The sequence below is a fragment of the Myxocyprinus asiaticus genome, chromosome 47 (assembly GCF_019703515.2).
Source record: "Myxocyprinus asiaticus isolate MX2 ecotype Aquarium Trade chromosome 47, UBuf_Myxa_2, whole genome shotgun sequence".
NCBI classification, from domain to species: Eukaryota; Metazoa; Chordata; class Actinopteri; order Cypriniformes; family Catostomidae; genus Myxocyprinus; species Myxocyprinus asiaticus.
Window position 1 is genome coordinate 2,030,963 of NC_059390.1, and position 20,019 is coordinate 2,050,981.

At 40.0% G+C, this 20,019-nt stretch overlaps 1 protein-coding gene across 3 annotated transcripts in view; it reads right to left on the minus strand.

Moving 5' to 3' along the window:
* The window catches only part of LOC127436974 (muscarinic acetylcholine receptor M2-like), a 108,087-nt gene that overhangs the window by 26,322 nt on the left and 61,746 nt on the right, over positions 1 to 20,019 (minus strand). The window contains exon 2 of one of the 3 annotated variants that reach the window (XM_051691524.1): positions 18,439 to 18,588. The exons of the other annotated variants lie outside the window; for them this stretch is intronic. The gene's annotated coding sequence lies outside the window, so the exon portion shown is untranslated. The remainder of the gene's footprint in view (positions 1 to 18,438; positions 18,589 to 20,019) is intronic. 3 annotated transcript variants of the gene reach the window in all.

Genomic DNA, 20,019 nt, shown 5'->3' on the forward strand with positions numbered 1-20,019 from the left:
ATATTCTCATTATTAATAATAATATATTATTTAAATTAAGGATTTTTGCATTATACTAGTACTGACTTTATTTATAAAATCATTGCACAACAGCATATTTTTACTATATTACAGTAAAACATGACTGTGTTACGGTAATTAGAATCATTATTGAAAACAATGGGAATAGTAAAATTAAAATGTCCGGACGTGTTACGGTAATGAGAATTGGGGGTCAAATGTGCTTAAGTGTCCTTGAATTAATGCCCCAGTGCAAAAAAATCGTAATAATCCTAAATGTAGGCTTTATGCGAAAAATATTATAATTTTTTTTTGTATTGATTTGGAGTTAAATACGACTGAAGCCCTCCTATAAAGGGTCTAGCAACGGCAATGGTTGCAACAAAATATCAACATATTTTGTCATATTTTATGTTCATAAAATGCCAAAAATATGCACACATGAGACACATGTTGACATACAGTAAAGAGTTGTGGGTAACTTTGCTAGATAAATTGATCTTAGGTGAAATATATTGAAAAATGTTGAGTAATTTAGAGTTATTTTTGTCTTATTTTCCTGTTAAAATGTCTAAACATCCTTAAAACAAGACGAAATTAATTGAGAAGCAGAACGGCATAAGAAATTTTGTTTTTAGAGAAATCTAACAACATTTGTGGGGTTTATGCTTAAAACAATGGGGTAAGAAAAATACACATTTTCCCCTTGAATCAAGTTGACCGATATAAATGCTGATAAACATAATAGAAAAAAAAAACCTTTAAAGCAGAAAGTGTTGAGAGTCCATTGACAGATCTATTAGTAGAAATTTAACACTTCTGTTAATTGCCAAAGCAAACAGGATTATAATCGCAAAATGTCCAAAAATCGGCCGATATACCGGTCTATCTCTACATTGTTGGGATCTTTTCTGAAACTCAAGAGAGCAGACAGTTCTCAGGAAAACACATCTGTCTCCATTTGCTCTCCATTTAATCTCACAGATGTCTGGGAGAAACAGTCGAAATATTAACTTGGGATTTTTCATCTTAACGATGCTTTCAATCTGTCCGAGAACAGACGGCTGCACAAACACACGTTACGCAGCTGTAAGTCAAAGGAAAAGCAATGCAACGAGAGGCAATAAGAAAGAAATGTTTCTTTCAATGGTGCCCTTGAGAAAGAGCCACAAGTGTTAGTGTGTGTGTTGTCTAGTATTCGTGTTTTCTGTTTCTCGTCTCCCTCTCTGGTTCTCGCGGTGACGTATGGCGCATCTACTACTGTAGGACGGAGGACCGCAGTACTCATTAAGATTGTGAGCGATAGAGAAAATGGGAAAAGAGAGAGCAGAGAGGAGATAAAGCGTTTGCTTTTTAGTGTTGTTCCTTTTCATTATATTTACTGACCTCTTTCTCTCTTTCTCTGTTTTTCCATCTTTCTCATCTTACAGGGCAAATACGTGATGCACAACTTTAGAGCCGAACGAATCCAGTGCCAAACAGGTTTTCATGACATTTTAGAGGACACTGGAAAGGTAAAGTAAGCTACTCATAATCAATTTCATACAATTTATGCAAAAACATTAATAAACATTTATTCAGTGACCACTCCGACTGATGTGTAGGAGTTGATTCACTAAAAAGTAGTCATTAAATTGGGAATCGGACGACACTGCATTTTTGGCACTGTTGATTCAAAAGAACTGCTCATAAGAGTCATTTGTTCAGGAATTGAACTACACTGGTCACTTTGTTTCATGCAGTAGATTCAAAAGAATCTGTTCATAAGAGTCATTTGTTCAGGAATCAAACTACACTGGTCATGCTTTATGTTTCATGCTGTAGATTCAAAAGAATCTGTTCATAAGAGTCTTTTGATTAGTAATTGAACGGCTGGTCACGCTTTGTGTTTACACTGTAGATTCAAAAGAACCGGCTCATAAGAGTCATTCATTCAGTAATCAGACAATACTGGTTGTGTTGTATGTTCTGCGCTGTAGATTCAAAAGAACTGCTCATAAGAGTCATTTGTTCAGGAATCGAACTACACTGGTCACGCTTTGTTTCATGCTGTAGATTCAAAAGAATCTGTTCATAAGAGTCATTTGTTCAGGAATCGAACTACACTGGTCACGCTTTATGTTTCATGCTGTAGATTCAAAAGAATCTGTTCATAAGAGTCATTTGTTCAGGAATCGAACTACACTGGTCACGCTTTATGTTTCTTGCTGTAGATTCAAAAGAATCTGTTCATAAGAGTCATTTGTTCAGGAATCGAACTACACTGGTCACGCTTTATGTTTCATGCTGTAGATTCAAAAGAATCTGTTCATAAGAGTCTTTTGTTCAGGAATTGAACTACACTGGTCACGCTTTATGTTTCATGCTGTAGATTCAAAAGAATCTGTTCATAAGAGTCTTTTGTTCAGGAATCGAACTACACTGGTCACGCTTTATGTTTCACGCTGTAGATTCAAAAGAATCTGTTCATAAGAGTCTTTTGATTGGGAATTGAACGGCTGGTCACGCTTTGTGTTTACACTGTAGATTCAAAAGAACCGGCTCATAAGAGTCATTCATTCAGTAATCGGACAATACTGGTTGTGTTGTATGTTCTGCGCTGTAGATTCAAAAGAACTGCTCATAAGAGTCATTTGTTCAGGAATCGAACTACACTGATCACGCTTTATGTTTCATGCTGTAGATTCAAAAGAATCTGTTCATAAGAGTCATTTGTTCAGGAATCAAACTACACTGGTCACGCTTTATGTTTCATGCTGTAGATTCAAAAGAATCTGTTCATAAGAGTCATTTGTTCAGGAATCAAACTACACTGGTCACGCTTTATGTTTCATGCTGTAGATTCAAAAGAATCTGTTCATAAGAGTCATTTGTTCAGGAATCAAACTACACTGGTCATGCTTTATGTTTCATGCTGTAGATTCAAAAGAATCTGTTCATAAGAGTCTTTTGATTGGGAATTGAACGGCTGGTCACGCTTTGTGTTTACACTGTAGATTCAAAAGAACCGGCTCATAAGAGTCATTCATTCAGTAATCGGACAATACTGGTTGTGTTGTATGTTCTGCACTGTAGATTCAAAAGAACTGCTCATAAGAGTCATTTTTTCAGGAATCGGACTACACTGGTCACGCTTTATGTTTCATGCTGTAGATTCAAAAGAATCTGTTCATAAGAGTCATTTGTTCAGGAATCGAACTACACTGGTCAAGCTTTATGTTTCATGCTGTAGATTCAAAAGAATCTGTTCATAAGAGTCATTTGTTCAGGAATCGAACTACACTGGTCACACTTTATGTTTCATGCAGTAGATTCAAAAGAATCTGTTCATAAGAGTCATTTGTTCAGGAATCGAACTACACTGGTCACACTTTATGTTTCATGCTGTAGATCCAAATGAACCGCTCATAAGAGTCATTTGTTCAGGAATCGAACTACACTGATCACGCTTTGTTTCATGCTGTAGATTCAAAAGAATCTGTTCATAAGAGTCATTTGTTCAGGAATCGAACTACACTGGTCAAGCTTTATGTTTCATGCTGTAGATTCAAAAGAATCTGTTCATAAGAGTCATTTGTTCAGGAATCGAACTACACTGGTCACACTTTATGTTTCATGCTGTAGATCCAAATGAACCGCTCATAAGAGTCATTTGTTCAGGAATCGAACTACACTGATCACGCTTTGTTTCATGCTGTAGATTCAAAAGAATCTGTTCATAAGAGTCATTTGTTCAGGAATCGAACTACACTGGTCAAGCTTTATGTTTCATGCTGTAGATTCAAAAGAATCTGTTCATAAGAGTCATTTGTTCAGGAATCGAACTACACTGGTCACACTTTATGTTTCATGCTGTAGATCCAAATGAACCGCTCATAAGAGTCATTTGTTCAGGAATCGAACTACACTGATCACGCTTTGTTTCATGCTGTAGATTCAAAAGAATCTGTTCATAAGAGTCATTTGTTCAGGAATTGAACTACACTGGTCAAGCTTTATGTTTCATGCTGTAGATTCAAAGAATCTGTTCATAAGAGTCTTTTGATTGGGAATTGAACGGCTGGTCACGCTTTGTGTTTACACTGTAGATTCAAAAGAACTGCTCATAATAGTCATTTGTTCAGGAACCATTAATGGAACTGACAGTCATGAAAATCATCCAGTTACAGTATTTAAAAAGAAAATGGAACCAGTTTTGAGCAAGGACCATTACTCGGTTCCCAAACCTATTAGTAACATTGCTTCTTTTTGTTAGTTCCCCCCAACGCTGGTCGACATTGCATTGTCAGCTCTTGTTTATGTTTGCTAACTTTGAAAACTCGTCATTTAGCTGACATTTCTGTCAAAAGCAACTTCAGCCGTCTTTTCACTGCCACTGAACGTACACTGCATACAGCACAGATGCCACATTTGAAACGTCATACAGTCAGGGCCATTTCTAGGCATAGGCGAACTAGGTGGTCGCCTAGGGTATAAAAGAGTTGAAGAGCCTGCAACGTCATATGTACCACAAAAATATAGATTTTGAGCTATTAGACAGTGTTCTTCAGAACTAGAAGGGCACATCGGTTCTGGGATTAGACGCTCATATAATGTAGTTTACAGGTGCTTTTGTTTGGAGAAACTGTGTGTCGTGAGGTCTGCTACAGACAGTCGCCATTGTCCCCGGCAAACCCGCCTGAGAGTTATGGGATGAGCCCGACCTGATGACAATTAATCCCTGGAATGGAGTTTTGAGCCGATCATTGTATGCATGACCTGCAGCCATCATAACATGGCACACTCGATCTGCCATTAACCCGACACCTTATCCAGCTCATCTCCACCGTCCGCCTCAAATACACTCTTACAGGACACATCACTTTTCAAGTGGCTTAACCTTTACCACGGCGCCCATGTCTGACATCGGCAAGTGTAAATGTGAGTGGGTCAGTAATGAGTCAGCCGTAATAAATTAATAGCCCGCTTTTGCACTTTGTGTGCTGCTCGCCAGCTCTCTGCTGCGTGAGTCTCTATCCGTGTTCCCGGCGTATGAAAATCAGCCTTGAAAATCTTTTTGTTCATCAAATGCCGAACAGAGAAGTTCTAAGCTATTCACGAAACGCACCTCAATTATCCCCCGCTCAGCAAACGCTGTCTCTCTCTCCTCCTCTGCCCTCATCAATTATGCATACTGTATATTAAATACCATACATTTGCACATCAGCTCATTTGCATAATTTTCTGCATCCCAGTTGGCAGGAGAGCAGAAAAGTGGGTGAGAGGGTGATGCCACTGAACAGTTTCCTTCACCTCTATTTTTTCGTTGTAGGTTTTCATTGTCCTACGGCCGTGTCTCAGTGGCTCCAGAGGGAATTGTCCAGGTTATTTGTAATGTCTATAGACAGCGTCTCTGGCATGCTGTTGATTACCGCAGGCAAGTATTTCAACTCGTCCCTTGGCATATTTAAAAGGACAGGAAACATGTTCACTGTAATGCACTTACAATGGAAGCCTAGCTGGCTGGTTGTCACACAGGGAAGTTGTCAGACGAGATATATCTCAGTAAAGATAAGATTTGGAGTCAAACGTCCAGTCACACAAATGTGTGTTTTCTCTTGTAGAGGTTTTGCATGTCCGTTTCAAACACCTACTGGTAGTTAGAAACCCTCCCTTGCTTTGCTTTGGTTTAAGGATATTTTTCATGAAAGTCAGGTTGGGGCATGTTGTCACATTTTACTGTAATAGGCTGTGGAACGTTGGTGTAGATTTAAAAGAGAGGAGTAGATTTTGTTTTGGTAGTTGCAATGGTGGGGGTGCATTCCCTGTTACCTCTGCCAATGGCAGATTTCATTGTGACAGCTCACCCCATATAGTGTGACAACATGCCCCGGAGGTTGGGGTAAGTTGTCACAAAAGGTATGTGTGTGTTCAATGAACCGTATGTTTTTTCTGAGCACTGACGGTGAAAAATGTTCAATGGCTTTTTTTTGGAGTCAAGACTTTATACAGAAATTGACTCTCAAAATATTCACTGGATTCTCCCCTATATCACGAAATAGCTATTTTTGGTTAGAAATTCAACCTATTTTTTTATTTTTATTTTTCAGATATATTACAAAATATTTTATTTTAATAATCCAGTGGATTAAATACACAACAAATAAGAGTTTCTTCATCTCATAATTTTATTTTATTTATTTTTTTCTACATTTTTATGGATGGACACCAAAGATTTGATTTTTCATAACAAGTCTGTGTAAACTATAATAAGGAAACTCTGTAAAATAAGTAAAATGACTACAACTTCCTGCATCTAGAAAAGTAGTTCCCCCTGATTTAGACAAGTTTACAACTAAAATAACACAGATTCGCTCAAAAAACATTACTACTTTAAAAAAACCTTCACCCATCTTACCTGCTAGACCTCCATTGTAAATGCATTATAGGGATGCAGCTAACGATTATTTTGATAATCGATTAATCTTTGATTATTTCTTTGATTAATCAGATAAAAAAAAATAATAATAATTCCTGTATTTTATTAAAATATAATAAAATGAAAAAGAAATCAGAAATGATAAGGGCGTAAGGATTTGGGTCATTTTACGGTACTGAATTCACAATTCTTTACTTTCACAAAACTTTGAACAAAGCCTGAATCATAAAAAGTTAAGTTTGAATTGATTATTAATATTATTATTATTATTATTATTATTATTATTATTATTATCTTTATTATTACATTCAGGACATTTGCAAAACAGTTCCTTTTCTTTACTTGTAAAACTTACCAAAAAGGGGTGTTCATTAAAGTGTAAAATGATTCATCGGGGATGGAATGGGACTAAAAATCAGGGCAATAGTGACACCAGAATAGAAATATTAATTATTACACATTTCTAATCTTTTTTGCATGCTAATCCATTAAAGTAATGTTTGACTTTACTAGTATAAATTTACTAGTAAAATCAGGCATTACATTTGGCATTATCAGAAGGACTTTCAAACATCAGGACCGTTAGCATCATTACACATTATATTCAGGATTATATACAGTTTAATATAGTAAAGTCATCGAACCCCCTGTGGAGATTTACTCTCGCGCTTAAAAGTCTCATCCTGGTGCTCACTGTATTACATGAGGAGGAGAAACCAAAACACTTTAAAAACATGAAAAGCTGCACAATTGATTAAATTGAAACTGAAATCATGGTATGATGTTGCACAGTTTAATCCAAGTGATTGCGCTCCCTGCATACAAATGCACGAGCTCATGCACTCATTAAAGTTTAACGAATACTTGCTTGTGGTAAAAACAAACTGTTTTGCAAAATACGCTTGATTTTCAGAGAAACAACTGTTGCGCATCAAACAGCACACCCCCTTTATCAACGTAGGGTTCCTGATGCAGCAACCAGTCTCGTGCCGAATTTTGACCCCCCTATATCCTTATGTTAAGGGGAAGATGTAGGAATGGGCTTTAGCGGTAAAGACCAGTGACGGTTAGGGTTAGGGGTGGGTGTAGGAATGGGCTTTAGGGATAAAGGTCAATCAGGTAGCGGGGAGTCAGAATTTGGCAGGGAGTCCAATTTTGGCATAACACATTATGCCTCATTAAACATTATGCTTATTATGATCTTCTTTGAAGTGTTTATTAAGTAATTATTAATAAAATCTTAAAATCATCCCTAAAATGAATTGGTAACCAATACAAAGAAGTTAAAACTGGAGTAATATGATTTGAAGTCCTAGTTTGTGCATTATTGTAGCCGTGCTTAAGTGCGTTGATTTAAAGTTGAAAACAGGGCATTGCAATAATCAAGGCGAGACATAAAGCATCAACGAATGAGTTGCAATATTCCAGGTCATATTCAGCTTGATGTCTAACAAACAACATTTGTGGCTTGCCATCAGTTACCATAGACAATCATAGCAACCCCACTATATCCTTATGTTAAGGGGAAGATGTAGGAATGGGCTTTAGCGGTAAGGACCAATCAGGTAACAGGGAGTCAGAATTTGGCAGGGAGTCCAATTTTGGCATAACACATTATGCCTCATTAAACATTATGCTTATTATGATATTCTTTGAAGTGTTTATTAAGTAATTATTAATACAATCTTAAAATCATCCCTAAAATGAATTGGTAACCAATGCAAAGAAGTTAAAACTGGAGTAATATGATTTGAAGTCCTAGTTCGTGCATTATGTGATCGTGAATTGCTGTTGGGGTCCTCTGTCTAAACTCTTGACATGAGTACAGTGTTGTGTGTGAATGACACTATTGTGCTGTACTGAGAGAGATTTATTGGCTAGATAAAGCGGACACGAGAGAGGCGGAGGTGACTGGAGTCTGTAATGTGCTCAAGGGTGATTGGTTTTCATTTTCTCTCCTCCCAGCTAAAGCATGGACAAGTAATGGCTTTAAAATGCTGTAGTGTGTTTGAGTAAATGAGTACTGACTCTCCTCCAACATCATCCATCTGAGATCTGAGTTACTGCAACTGACTCAATTTTAAAATTCTGTATTTGGTGGCTTGAACGGACCTCGAACCCCAAGTATTAAAATTTGGTGGGCAGTTCGTCCGCATTGTGAATAAGTGCTGATTTTGTATCAACCTTAGAAAGCGATTCCGACTCGTGTTTTGTGGTACTGAGATTTTGCGTGCAGTGATTTGCCCCTGAGATGTGACCGAGGCCGAGAAAGAGACATGAGAGGACTGGCAGCTGTCCAGCAAATAAAGTAATTTCTCAAAGCTGTTGCCAAAATAAACCCACTAATACATCCTCATTAGAAAGCGTGCAAATAAACCAGGACAACAAGACTCCAGGGTATTCGTTTTGTTTAAGAGTAGTGTTTAAAGGAATATTCCGGGTTCAATAAAAGTTAAGCTCAATCGACGGCATTTTTGACATAATGTTGACTACCATAAACTCAACTCGTTCCTCCGTTCCTTTTTTTAAAAAAAGCAAAATTGACAGTGAGGCATTTACAATGGAAGTCAATGGGGCCAATCAGTAAACATTAAAATACTCACAGTTTCAAAAGTATAGCCACGAGACATAAACAATAAGCATGTAAACATTGTTTTAGTTTGGTAAAATCACCTGCTAATTTTTTCTGTGTAAAGCAGAAAAACTTTGTTGCCATGGTGACGTAACAGCACGCCATAAAGCATAAAAACGTCCATCAAAACGCCACTATAAACAACTTTACAGCTCAAATAATACATGAGTTTTAACAGAATTAATGTGAATGCTTTTATAAAATTATAAACTTCACATTTCTGCCTTTAAACCCTCCAAAAATTGGCCCCATTGACTTCCATTGTAAGTGTCTCACTGTAACCTAATTTTGTGCTTTTTTTAAAGAAAAGGAGGAACGAGTCTAAAGTAATTTTTGTGGTAATCAACATCATGCCACAAATTCTGTCGATTGTATTGAACCAGGAATATGCTGTTTCACTAAAGCGCCACGTACAGTATGTCGTTTATTCCTAAAGTAGTGTATATTTGGGCTCTCAATTTTTTTTGCGTTGATTTTGACATTGTTTTTATGTAAATAAATAAATGTATATTTCTAGTTTCAATATTATTTGCACTTCAGACCTTTGTTTTGTTGGACCAGAAAAATGTGACCTACATTTGGTTCCCCTTCTGTCACTCACTCGACGTTGTGTCGATGTAGTGACACTAGGGGTCGCTCTTGAGAGCCCGAACACCTCAGATCTTTGATAAAAGGCCAATGAGAATTGGCGAGTGGAATTTGCATGCCACTCCCCCGGACATACGGGTATAAAAGGAGCTGGCTCGCAACCACTCATTCAGATTTTTTTCTTCGGAGCAGAGCGGTTGTACTATCAGCGAGCTGAATACTATTGCTGTTCCATTCACCTCTTAAGAAGCGTATGCTGTTGCATATATGGCACATTTCCAGCTGCATTCTCTCCTTCTGTATGACGAGTGCAGATTTCGCCCCTAGGCACTTCGACAGCGCTAAAAGTATGTATATTCCTGCTAAAGAGTATATTTTCTCTATTAGAGCACACACATTGATGTTGAACGTCTTTTTAAAGATGTCTTTCCGTCTTTGTGTGATTCCTGGATGCGTTCGCTATCTCTCTGCTTCCGACGGCCATGGGCGCCGCCTCACATGTCTGGACAGCATGTCCCTTTCTTCCCGGAAGTGCACGACGAGCTGATGAGGTCATGGAGGGCACCTTTTTCTGCCGGAAACCGACCTCCCAGCTCATCCGCTCTCACTACCCTCGATGGCGGGGCGGCCCACAGGTATATGGAGGTCCCTTAGTTGGATAAGGCGGTTGCGGTACACCTGTGCCAGCAAAGCGCAGCCACCTGGCGGGATCACCCGGCACTCCCTTCCGAAGCCTGTAGGACGACGTCGTCTATGACGGCCAAAGCCTACAGCGCTGCTGGTCAGGCCGTCTCTGCCCTGCATGCCATGGCCCTCCTGCAAGTACACCAGGCCAAGGCACTAAAGGAACTGCACGTGGGTAGTCTTGGTCCTGATGTGATGCAGGAGCGATGTGATGCAGGAGCTGCACTCTGCGACCTACCTCACCCTCCGGGCGTCGAAGGTCACGGCGCGAGCACTCAGGCAGGCAGTGTCCACCCTCATTGTCCAGGAACGGCACCTGTGGCTGAATCTGGTCGAGATGAGGGACGCGGACAAGGTTCGCTTTCTCAACGCCCCCATCTCCCAGATCGGCCTATTCGGTGACACCGTTGAGACTTCGCCCAGCAGTTCTTTTCCCATGCGAGTTCACGAACCTGTGAACCCTGGATGTCCTTCCTCCCTAACCCTGTTTGTAGAGCTCCCCCCCTTTCAGGCAGGACCTACCACCGCGCCTCTTCTATGTGCGGCTCTGATCCCACATGACGTGCTTGCCACATGTTACCTCCCCTCTGGGCAGGATGTGGTCTCCACGGGGTCTTTCCCCCTGAAAGAATAGGATAGGAAAAGAACACCTTTTCCGGCGCATATATTGAGTGTTAAAATGGCCCCAGCCGAATAACTGAATACTCTGTGGAGAGAAAACATAGAGAGAAAAGGCCGTGGCTGGCGCTTCCATACTAGATATGTCTCTTCCCCCCCAGGGATGTGGGGAACTATACAACATTTTTTGGGGGCGTTGGGGGAGGCTACGTGCAGACTACGCACGCAGCAGCTTGCTTGCACCTGCACCGGCAGTCCACGTAACATGGTTCAGCTAGTTGTGGCGTTTCATATAGGGACCCCTAGTGCCAATACATCGACACAATGTCGAGTGAGTGACAGAAGGGGAACGTCTCGGTTACTGTCGTAACCTCCGTTCCCTGATGGAGGGAACGGGACGTTGTGTCCCCCCTGCCACAATGCTGTACTACCCGCTGAAATGGCCGAGACCCTGTCTCGGCTCCTCAAAACAAAACCTGAATGAGTGGTTGCGAGCCAGCTCCTTTTATACCCGTATGTCCGGGGGAGTGGCATGCAAATTCCACTCTGCAATTCTCATTGGCCTTTTCTCAAAGATCTGAGGTGTTCGGGGCTCTCAAGAGCGACCCCTAGTGTCACTACATCGACACAACGTCTCGTTCCCTCCATCAGGGAACGGAGGTTACAACAGTAACCGAGAAACTTTCAACCACTGAAAATGCGCATAATTTATGCATGGAGCCACTTTGAGAGCCACATATCTCTGGGATTTGACCATATTGGGCCTTAAATATGAAGATACAAACAGTAAAGGATATATGGAAATCTTTAATACTTCTGGAGTTAGAGATGCTCCAACTTTTGGATTCACACCATTGGCATATAATGCAACAAAAAGTGCTGAAGTCAACTGATTTTAGTTATAGACTGGTGTATCTCTGTGTAATTATAAAATCATGATACTGTCACCTTTCTAAGGTTTTTTTTTTTAACCTGTAGTTGTGCTCCAAAATCTAGGTGGAAGCTGTCATTTTGAACCCCAACCCCCCTTTACAAACTACAGGATTGCACTGCAAATATTGATCCATGGAATTCAGTATTTTGGCTTTTGTAATCAGTTATGTTTATCTTTCTTCCAAAAAAGTATAGAACAAAATAAAATATTCAGTCTGGGAAGTTTCTGAAATTTGGTAGATTTGACATGGAATAACCCATTAGCTTTTGTGATTTCTGTATGTGTATGCTGCAAACAGTCCTTTTTCTGTTTTTCTGCTGGTAGAGATGTGTTTTTAGTCAATGTGGCTGTAGTCTGATGAAGCCAGCACTGAATATCAGTCAGCCAATACACGCTTCATAAAAGCTCCAATGCTCAGAGAGGTTGATAGCGTGAGCGGGGGTTCATTTGAGCGCGGTAATGAGCTATTAATGGTGCTTTGAGGCCTTTCTCGTGTTGTTTGTTTAGTTTACGGCATTTGATTTGCTTGTTTGTGTACTAGCCGAATGCCTGCAGAGCTGAGACCTGTCTCTCTATCACTCAAATGCAATGTGAAGATGAATGGAATATTAGCGTCCTGCTTACTGTATACTGTGAATTCAGGCAACGATGCTTTGAAATTCACCTGAATTCACCCTACTGTAAGCTGTCAGCTTTTTAAAACAAAACTATATGTGAAAAAGTGTGCAATTTTAAGCAGTTTGTGCAAATGTCACATGATCTATAATGCATAGTACGCATAGCAAATGGCATATTACAGAAACAGTCGAATAGCCAGGGTCAGGGTTAACGCTATCGTATGGCAGCATGCCATAGCCCATGTTTTGAAGTGCATATGAAGTGTGCACTAGGGAGGGTTTAAATGTGAATAATTTGTATAAAGCTGTTAGTGTGAACTGCGTATAGCGGGACCCTCAAGAGGCGTGTGCTCACTCTGACAGCAGGAACGCTGGCCAAGCGAGACAGGAAATCTCTAATGGGAGGGAAAATGATATTAGCCTTTGCTGCTGTGTGCTGGTGTCATTATCATATATATTAGTGCACGGTGGGTTATGGCTGAAGGCTGGAACACAGGCTGCTTTAATGTGCAGTCATCGTGCACACTGGGGCAGATACTCCGACACTGGGGCACTAGAGGTGGAGACCTACACCACTCTCTATGGCTCTGTTACAAAACCTACAAAGCCTGCTTAGGCAGTAGGGATGGGAGTCGTAAGGTATTTAACGATTCCGGTTCCAAGACCCCCCATGTTCCATTCCATTCTGCTACGCTGCATCGAGCCATTTTTGAATGCAAGAAAGTATCCTTTGTAAATGGACCCTTAGAAGGCAGCTGTCTATGTTGGTAATAGACAGCAATGCAGCTCTTTCTGTCTCTCTCACAAGCACACAAACAAACACACACATACTTGCAGTCATATTATGGTCACCCTAGCAGTAATGATGGCTCAGGGCTGATAGGCAGCTGTAGGCTGTGTGTGTGTGTGTGATGAGCAGCTCTAGGGTTTGAGCTGGGTCACTGCACACCTTCAGCTGTGAGTGCTTTCAAAACTCTCTCTGTTCTCTTTTCTCTCATTCTGTCTCTCTCTGAGGGAAATCAAAGACAGAGGAAAGATAGAGAGAGCTCTGGCGATGGTGTTCATCTTCTCCTTCCTCTCTCTATCATTTTTCAGAGCACTGGAGCAGGGGTGTAGCACCAGATATATGTATTTTAGATGGAAATATAACCTTGTTATATTATAAGTAGTTCACAACTTTTTATTTTATTTTACATATAATATTACATATATACAGTATATTACAGACATTACAGCTTCATTTTCTGTTATAGCATTTTTTCTGTAAAGCTGCTTTGAATATATGAAATGTATTTTTGTTTCAATGACAGCTGTTCCCCCCCTTGTATATCAGTGACAAACAACACAGGTTATTCATTGGTTCAGACATCGTCATGATTTTGCTCCTCACACATTCTTTTGGTGGATTAATGTTAGGAATATTCCACATGTATCTCATTGAGTTCTGGACTTCACCATGTGTGAGTGTTTATCAATGGATGTTTCTCAAGAGGGCATCCAAATATTAACACATTCTTCACAGAAAATGGCTTAAAAAATGGGAGAGGTGGCATATGCAATGTTTATTGCTGCTAGGGTTTACAATCGCCCCTTTTTCGACAGACGTCCCGTATTTTATCGCATACGTGACGCTTATTTGTCCTGTATTTTAGCATGTAGCGAAACGTCCCCTATTGAAGGTTTTGTGTCCCATACTGAATAATAAAAGGGTTGGCCAGCAAGACTTTTGAAGAGGACCCCCGTCCTGTATTGAAGCACTCAGTATGCTCAAATGTCCCATATTTGCGCAAGACATTCAATAATTGATCATGCTGTGGTAGCTTGCAGCCGGTGTGTGTTACCAAATATTAGTGCATCTCTTTGGGTGGGTAAAGCCAATGTATGTATTATTTTAAAAGAGACTTCATAGTGGCTCCAGCCAGGTCTCCTAAGCAACCAAATTGGCCCGGTTGCTAGGGAGGGTAGAGTCACATGGGGTAACCTCCTCGTGGTCACTATAATGTGGTTCTCGCTCTCGGTGGGGCTTGTGATGTATTGTGTGTGGATGCCGCGGAGAATAGCGTGAAGCCTCCACACGCGCTATGTATCCGCGTCTTTTCTTTTTTTCACTTGAAATGTCCTGTGAAGGCATCGTTTATGCTGTTTTGGAATGCAGTATCTCATCACAACACCTGATGAAACAACCTGTCACGCACAACAAACGATGGAAAGTTGCACATACAAATCCGATCTGACCGTTCAAACTCAGTTATTTCATCATTTATTAAAGTTGAAATTCATGCAAAAATTCTGTCATCATTGACTCACTGAAGAAAGAAAGTCATACAGGTTTGGATTGACATGAGGGTGAATAACTGATTTTCATTTTTGGCCGAACTATTCCTTCATTGCTTGTGGATGTGAATATCACGACCCAGAGATGGTCCAAGTGTGCATCAGTGGCTGTGATTACATGCTCAAGGATAATCCCATGAAATTCCTCGTATCTCAATCCTCAAATCCCATTTATTCCCATTGATTGAGTAATTTTGGAGAATAAGCTGTTTATATGCCCTTTAAATGTCCCTGTTATGAGTCACCCCACATCCAGGAGCAATCTGTCTATTTACAGCACTGAAAGATGCCAATCTTCATTGTAGTTGTGTTTTTTCTTCTTTGTTCTGAGAAGCTAATTTATTATATATAGTTCTTCCTGTTCAATGCTGCTTAAATGACCTTATCATGTCAAGGAGTTACATGCTTAGATATATACGATGACATTTAGAATGTACGAGCTTCCAGAATTTGAAATAGCCTTGTTCCAAATGAGAGGTTATGCAGATATTGTAAACAACACGATTGCATGAGTCACCTGATGACGGAAATATTGCAGTATGCTGTGATCAGAATATTAATGCACTTGTAAATTCATGCCGTTCGATTTTTCACAACACTTTGTGCGCATTCTGTGCTAAAGCCTTTAAACCGCACGTGTTCATGCAAAAACGCACATAATACACACTCTCTGTGACATCACACAGACACACATAGACACCTATTATTTCGCTCTACACACCTAACATACACACAGACACAGACACACACACACACACACACACAGCCACTTCATCAGTCTCTCTATTGTTCTGTGAGGCCTTTCAAGAGTGAGTGGGTTAGAAAATGTAGCAGAAAATCAGATTTGGGACGCTCGTCTGTGCATCACTGAGAGTCTTTAACTCTGTCTGTCTGTCTATCTAACTGTCTGTCTATCTATCTATCTATCTATCTATCTATCTATCTATCTATCTATCTATCTATCTATCTATCTATCTATCTATCTCTCTGTCTGTCTGTTTGTCTGTCTGTCTGTCTGTCTTGTCTTTTTATCTATCTATCTGTCTGTCCGTCTGTCTGGGTAGTCTTTTTGTCAATCTGTCTGTCTGTCTGTCTGTCATCTATCTGTCTGTCTGTGTAGTATTTCTATCTATCTATCTGTCTGTCTGTCTATCTATCTATCTGTCTGTCTGTCTATCCTGTTTGTCTGTCTGTCTTGTCTTATTATCTATCTATCTGTCTGTCCGTCTGTCTGGGTAGTCTTTTTGTCTATCCGTCTGTCTGTCTGTCTGTCATCTATCTGTCTGTCTGTGTAGTATTTCTATCTATCTATCTGTCTGTCCGTCTGTCTGGGTAGTCTATTTGTCTATCCGTCTGTCTGTCTATGTAGTCTTTTTGTCTGTCTGTGTATTCTTTTTGTCTGTATGTCTGTGTAGTATTTTTGTCTATCTATCTTTCTGTCTGTCTGTCTGCCTGTCTTTTTTTCTATCTATCTGTCTATCTGTGTAGTATTTTTGTCTGTCTATCTGTCTGTGTAGTATTTTTGTCCGTCTGTGCAGTCTTTTTGTCTGTCTGTCTGTGTTGTCTTTTTGTGTATCTGTCTATCTGTCTGGGTTGTCTTTTTGTCTAACCGTCTGTCTCTCTGTCTTTCTGTGTAGTCTTTTTGTCTGTCTGTCTGTCTGTGTAGTGTTCTGTCTATCTATCTTGTCTACCTGTCTGTCTGCCTGTCTGTCTGTGTTTTATTGTCTACTTGTCTGTCTGTCTGTCTGTCTGTGTAGTCTTTTTGTCTATCTGTGTAGTATTTTGTCTGTCTGTCTGTCTGTGTAGTCTTTTTGTTTGTCTGTCTGTGTAGTCTTTTTTGTCTATCTGTCTGTCTGTCTATGTAGTCTTTTTGTCTGTCTGTGTAGTATTTTTGTTTGTCTGTCTGTGTAGTTTTTTTGTCTATCTGTCTGTCTGTCGGTCTCTGTAGTTTTTTTGTCTGTCTGTCTGTCCAGTCTTTTTGTCTATCTGTCTGTCTATGTAATCTTTTTGTCTGTCTGTCTGTCTGTCTTTCTGTCTGTCTGTTTGTCTGTCTGTTACTCTCTCATATGTAATGTGTGGATCTGTGTTAAGTGTGCAGTAATGAGCATCAGTGAGGGGCAGTCAGAAGAGTTTGGAGCTCAGCGAGGGGGAATGAAGAGGTCTCGCACTCTCAGTGGCTGCAGGATTAGCTAATGCGATTAGCAGCGTCTCACAATCAGCCGCTCTGAATGTATGTTGTAATTACTGCACCTCAATGAGGAAGGTGTGTGTGGAGGATTAATACAGGTGAGTGGAGGCCAATGATAGATACGCTCTGCTAACATGCTCTTCTCTTCTCTGCAAACTGAGTGTGTGTGTGTGTGTGAGTGAGTGTGTGTGTGAGTATGGGCAGGTTTAAGTGGTTTACGAGGACTTTTTTTTAGGTTACAAACTGGTAATTACAAGGGTATTATGCTATAAATGTGGTTTATGAGGTTATTTCTAGTGTCCCCATAATTCAAATGCAGAAAGTTTTCTGTGAGGGTTAGGTTTAGGGGTAGGGTTAGGGTTAGGGGATAGAATCTATAGTTCATACAGTATAAAAATCATTATGTCTATGGAGAGTCCTCATAATGATAGCTGCACCAACATGTGTGTGAGAGTGTGTGTGTGAGAGTGTGTGTGTGAGTGTGTGTGTGTGTGAGTGTGTGTGAGTGTGTGTGAGTGTGTGTGAGTGTGTGTGTGTGAGTGTGTGTGTGAGAGTGTGTGTGTGAGAGTGTGTGTGTGTGTGTGAGTGTGTGTGTGTGTGAGTGTGTGTGTGTGTGAGTGTGTGTGTGTGAGAGTGTGTGTGAGTGAGAGTGTGTGTGTGTGTGTGAGTGTGTGTGAGTGTGTGAGAGTGTGTGTGTGTGAGTGTGTGTGTGTGTGAGAGTGTGCGTGTGTGAGTGTGTGAGTGTGTGAGTGTGTGAGTGTGTGAGTGTGTGAGTGTGTGTGTGTGTGTGTGTGTGTGTGTGTGTGTGACCTTTGAAACTTTGACTTTATTACGATTTCTCCCCCGATCCGATTTCTGAATTGGAACTATGCATTTTATAGTTTGCTTTGGTGCGTCAGTTATATAATATAGTTACTGCAATTCATAAAACAGAGTCTGACAAGATGAAACGCTTCAGAATGACCTGTCACAACTCTGTTAGTCATGGTGAAATTATTCTGATATGAAGTCAGATGAACACAGAGGTGCTGCAGCTCACTGCCAGAAGTCTCATCCACATATTCACCTGCATATAGCCTCAAATAAAAATGATTGCTTTTAAATAAAAAAAATCTAAAAGTTGGCATGGGAAGATATGGGAAGTGTTCTAAGTGTTATTGCTGACTATGACCCTATGGAAAACCACAGCATCTTTGATCAGTGCAAATACATGTGCAGTTCACAAACACAAATTCAATCTGCTCACTTTTCACCTAAAGTTTTACATTGCCAATATTCTCTTTCTAAACACACCCCATCTGTTTCAGATCTTCATTCCTGGCATGTAGTTAGTTATCCGCCAGGAGGCTGATGGCCAAATGCTAACGTTTGATTGAATTATCCCTCAACATGATGTGGCAGTAAACTGTTATTCCTCCATCTTACCAGTCCTGTGCTGTCTCGCCCCTGAGCGACCACTTTCATCCTCTCTCATTTCTCTGCTGTCATACACACACTGCCGCTGTGATGGCTTCGGCCTTATGCTCATTTACACCTCTATATTCCTGATGGAGCGTCTGAGCCCTGAGGGGCCGCCTGTGGAAGACATTCTGTTGAATACAGTCATATATAAATATAAATATAAATATATATATATATATATATATATATATATATATATATATATATATATATATATATATATATTAGCCTGAGCACATGCCGCTCTCAGATTGAAAACATACACCTGCAGCGATTGCCTGCTATGAAGTTCATTCGAGGGGTAATGCTGTTTTCCCTCCCCGTCTCTTCGCCTCCTTCAAAGAGCGCATCCTATTTTAAGGCATGAGAGATATGCGGTAAGGAACTGGGTAAATGTTTACGCAAACTTCATTTCTTCGATTCATTTAGTGGAATCCTTCTGCTATTTGCTTGTGTGAGGGGATTTTGAGTCATTGGCCCTCATTCCGGAGGCTTCTGAGTTTGTCATTTTGTGAATGCTTTCTAGTTGCGAGATGCTTTCTAGCTTTTGTTTAGTGGTTTGATTGATTGGTCTAAACCCGAGTTCAAGTCTACTGCCCTTCCCCTGACCCTGCAGGTCTCTGTTCATATTGTATTGGGCTCTGAAGTCAAAATTCTCATCAATACTGCCCTGCAAGGCCACAACGCAGTAACTACATGACTCACTGCATCTCGCAGCTGCTAGACACCTGCACAGTCTTCATGACTCCAGAGCATCATTACACACTCATTATACACCTGTGCACAGAGTGCAGGTCATGCGGTCATGCGGTCAGCCTGTATGAAAGGCAGAAATCTCTCCACTTCTGTCCTACACCACAATGAGGTCGACATTCTGATGCGGTTCATCTCACCAGCTATATTTAGACCAAATGAAAGGCATTATAAATGCATAATACTGCATGCATAATGTCTCATAATACACCTTCTAATGTGTTATAACTTTTCATAAATAATGCACCATAAGTTATAATGCACTGTACTGTAATACTTATTCTATCCATAGTTATACCTTAAAAAATATAATGCATTATAACACAATCAACATCCAATTTTATCCGCAGAATTTAATAAAGTTAATCGTATAAGTGCTGCCATGCAAAAACAACATTGTGTCAACAGTCATAAGGCTTTGTGTGTTCCCAGGGAACTGATAATAATAATAATAATAATAAAAAAGTACCTTGAATGCACTGTGAGTTGCTTTGGATAAAAGCGTCATAATGCATAAATGCAAATGTAAATGACGTGATCGTATACAGTTATAAGTGTACTTTGACTGCTTTAGTTAAAGTTACAAAAGCAATGTCTTCTAATAAACCTTGTAAGATACAATACATTACAAGTCAAGTGTAAACAGTGGTATTTATAAGAAAATAAGTCTCCAAATAAGATGCACAAACATTAAAATTTATTAAATAGAGTCCAGTATAGAATCAGTTTGATTTCTTTTATTGTTGGGTGTGACAAAGATTTGGCTTCATTTGTGCTCAACATATATCTTGC